This window comes from Cryptomeria japonica, chromosome 10, assembly GCF_030272615.1.
Source record: "Cryptomeria japonica chromosome 10, Sugi_1.0, whole genome shotgun sequence".
Classification (NCBI taxonomy): Eukaryota; Viridiplantae; Streptophyta; class Pinopsida; order Cupressales; family Cupressaceae; genus Cryptomeria; species Cryptomeria japonica.
This window is the reverse complement of record NC_081414.1, coordinates 606,584,331-606,589,026: the sequence shown is the minus strand read 5'-3', so window position 1 is coordinate 606,589,026 and position 4,696 is coordinate 606,584,331.

Below are 4,696 nucleotides of genomic sequence, written 5' to 3'. Positions count from 1 at the left end.
AAATCAATAATTCAACAATTCTATTTTGAAAAGTACTCCCTTAATTTAAAAACTATTAACAATCAAATGGTTGTACTTAAATCATTTGAGCATAATTGGTGAGGTTGATGATATGTTTCTTGATTATACCATCCACAAAATGCTCAAAATTAAATGAAAATATTTAATGAATAGAAAAAACTATATACATATGCATATACATATACATATACATATACATATACATATACATATGCATATGCATATACATCCACAAAATGCTCAAAATTAAATGAAAATATTTAATGAATACACAAAACTATATACATATGCATATGTATATGCATAAAGGTTTATTTGGTTTAAATGAAGGAAAGGTTGACAAATTTATAGTGATCTCTTGGTGACCACACCACACTTAGGACAATGATCTCAAACACACTTTTTACCATTCTCTTGGTGATTGTGCCCAATTGTGTATGTCTTGCTTATGTATGAAAATGGCATTTTGCAGCTTTCCACTGATGATGTATTTGAGATGTCTTTCATTTAGATATGGCATGAGCTTAGTCCTAGAGTGAGACTAGGGAGTTGGACCATCTCAACCATGGTGCACTTGGTCATATTAGCTTGAAACCAGTGTGCCTCATATTAGCCTCAAACCTATGCCTCCCTATTGGTAGGTGGTGGGGATAGAATATCATTCGCTGTACATATCAATGACTGGATAATAATATATTTTTTTGATAAAAATATTATTATCATCGGAATTACAATGGATACGAAGCTTTCCACCAATGATGAAATCGTTGGACATACATCGTTCTCATCGGTGCAAAGGTTTTGGAGTCATTGCACTTCCGACTCAAACTACACAAACATTCGATGAGGATGTTGTACGTGCGACGACACTTCGTAGTCAGACGGTCATCGATGCATATTAATAGACCGACAACACAAGCTTCGGACAAACAACATCATCGTCAATGCAAAGTTCCAAACTTCTGTCGACTTTCCGACGAACTCTATAGAAGCATTCGATGGGGATGTTGCATGTCTGATGACTTTTTTGACTAGAAGAGTGATCATTCCCACCATTGGCAGAGTCCATGGGATTGTCATATTTTCGACGATCAGGGGCATCATCAACAAGTCTGACGATGAGTTTTCAATGGCTACTTTTGTCGGCACTCTGATGAAAATTAGTCGCAATTCCGACAATTGGCTAGCGAAAATTAGCTCTAAATGTACTAGTGCCTTAAGGGCATAGAAATACATGGCTACATGTTCAACGCCTTGATAAATGTTTTGGATTATTATCTGAGAGGATGGAATGAGTATCTAAAGTCCTTAAAGATAACCTATGCTAACACTTTCAAATTTATGTAAATCACCGTATATATTATTTTGTACATAAGTTTTGGCGGATTCCTACCTTTTCCATTGATGTCAAAGGGGGAGTGAGTACAGTAAAAAATGATGCATGTTCTTAGGGGGATCCTATAGATTCTTGGAGAGTTAGAAATTTTGGTGTTTTATAGTCTTAAGTGTACAGTTTATTTTTCACAGTGTTGCTATCAATGCCAAAGGGGAATATTGTTGGCAAGAGACATTGTATTGGTAAAGTTTCGTGTATGGAAATTGCTTAGGGGTTGTCATTGATGGAAACTCACTCAATGAATTCTATCTAGTATATGCAGATTAGATCTGCCAAAAGTCACATTGTTCATAAGGCATAAGTCTGGAAGGTGGAACTTAGTATCCAACAGAGTATGAGATCATTGTTCATATCTTGTTATTTGTGATGTAATTTTGGTTGCAGTGATTAAGGAAGATGATTCATGATTTGAGGTAGCTTACATTGCAATTCTAGTGAAAGATTCAAGGTTCGATATCTGGTGATTATAGAAGAACATAGCTAATGTATTGATCAGTTGGGTATCACGTGATCTAGAATGCTTGAGATGTTTCCAGTGATTGGTGTTGTCTTCGAGGTAATTGTAACATTGTGTGTGAATCTTATCATCTATTTTGGGTCCACATATACATTTGTGGATGGATTGAGTTGACATGTTATACATGTTTCATATTTTGCAGTTTTGTGAAGCGAACTTAGTTCAGATCTATTTTGTTGATGCAGATATATAATGCCATTCCAAATTATCATTTTAAGTATTTTTATGCGAATGTGGATGTATTGTATGCAAAAGAGCATCATAATGCAGAATTGGTGCTCCGGTAGATTGACTGTGTAGTAGAATAGGGCACAAAGGTAGAGAAGCATTTGACAATTAGTTTGTGCTTAACCGGAACTGATCTTTGGCATTTGTAGATGCTACATTATAGTCTCAACATTGTAATCTCTTTTATTTCAGTTGTAGGACAATGAGTCCTTTGAGGTGGCTACCCTTCATTGTAATTGACCAGTGAGCTCTAGGCAATGTGCCTGAATGCAAGTGCATTCCACTCTATGTAATATTATCATACTTCTAGCCATAGTATAATAATATTGTGGGTTCAAATCCCATCATGGTTTTTCTTTTTTGGGTTTCCACGTAAAAAATTGGTGTTATGGTTGTTTGGTTGTTTGGCAATGTCTTTTCATGGGATTTTATTGCCTCACATTTTTATTTTTATTATTCTACAAATCCATCACTCCTTATATGCTTTCTCATTTTAATTATTTTGTTCTAGGTTTGCATTTTTCTAATTTCGTTGTAGATTTCCGTTTTTCAAAATATTTTTTATTATTTATTTTTTGTATGACATATTATTTTAAATTTTTATTTTGGATTATAAATAAAATATATTTTAATGTAATATTTTTAATATAATAATATTAAATAAAATTTCATATAATAAAAATGTGGTATATTTAAGTTATTTTTAAAAAGTTTTCCAATTATTTATTTTTTAAATAAATTATGTTTTAAAATTTAATTTTTTTAATTTTAGATTATAAAATAAAGCTTTTTCAAATATTCTAAATCTAAGATTGATGTTGTATTCAAATATTTTTTAGCACAATATTTAAATATTACATATTTGATATTTACATAAATTATATATATATATATATATATAATTAAACTACTGGTTAGGGCCAATCCCCATCATAGATTGAGAAAAAAATAATATTACATTCTTTTCTGATTCCGTCCTTTGCATGACTAGAGGAGCCCATAGGCTCAATCAGTTTTTGAGTTATATCACTAGATTATTAAATTTCTCGTAGACCCATTATATTTTCATAGTGCTAAAACTACCATATGTTCTCTTGCAGAGACTTCTTTTGAAAAAAATTTCTACTATCTATACCTCATTCTAGCTATTGTTGCAATTATACTACTTCTACTAACTATGTTTTCTAAAATATTTATTAGTAACAAAACAAGTGTTTGTTAAGTTCTCTAATCTCCTTTTTGGTTTGCCTTTTTTTCAAACTCCATCCATTCCGCTACCTTCTAGTTGTTTTCTTCACTCTGCATCTCCACACTCTCCTTGTTCTTCCATTTCCTCACTGTCTTTCTCTTCTGAGCCACTCTCATCAATCTACGCCTCCAAATGTTCATGTTCCATGAATTTTTTTATCCAAATGGGGTCTAGATTCATTACCATACTAGTCAAGTTTAGGAGAAAGTTTAAACACCTCACTGCCCTTTCTTTGTTGTCCTGATACTCCATTTCATCATCCAACAAGATTATTGATAATTTCTCCACTTCATCTTTTTTGTCATAGTCTTTTGGCAACGAGATCTAATTTTCTTCTATATTCCTCAATGTTTGATCCATGCCTCCCAGTAATTGAGCTTTAAACAAGGATTTTGTTAAATCCCTCTTGTTTTTCTTTCTAAATCCTCTATTTAATGCTAATGCAAAAAAAATTGAGGAAATATCTGAGTTGATGCGATACCTATGGTCTGCTATCAAGTATTCTTCTCCTAGAATCGCCTTAATGGAATGGAGAATAAGTTGTTGCTCTGTTTAAAGATGGTATTCAAATGTTTGTCTGATATTTCTGCTAAAAAGCAATTTTCCTTTTCCCTACTGTTAGTCAAATCGGGGTCTCCATCAAGTCTCTATCGAGTATCCTGGGATGAATTTGCTTAAATCTAATGACTATTTATGGAAAGTTCGATGACATATATGCCCTTTGTCTTATTTAATATTGTTTGGAGTCTAGGTCACTTTTCATTTTCTAATTATGAGAATCCATTCCATTCCCTCAATTTTCATCATTGTCTTTCGTGGTTTCTGCTAAGCCAGACTGGAAGCAATTAAACATCACATCTATTATATTTTCCACGCTTAAATTGGATCCTTCCTATCTATCCCAGATAGTTACCATCTACTCTTCATTCATATGGTGTCCTTGACATTGCCATTCTGTAATATTAATTACTTGCCACTGCATGTCAATTTTTTGGAATGCATTGCTTCGAGGGTCTAGTCATATTTATTAATATATGAACCATTACCTATCTCCTTACCATTCCAAACCACTATACATTTATTGAAGTATTATATGTTCACCCAATTCCTTTATGTTTCGAAGCACTTTAATGAACACTCCTTTCTTTTCATTTTGCATTCTTGTTCCTCTCCTCTTTTGAAATTCATTTTTTTCTTCTATGAGCTTCGTGATGCACTTTTATAATTTGTCTACAGACCTTGGCTTTAGTTTCTCTTTGTTACTAATTTTGCCAGATTATTTGCT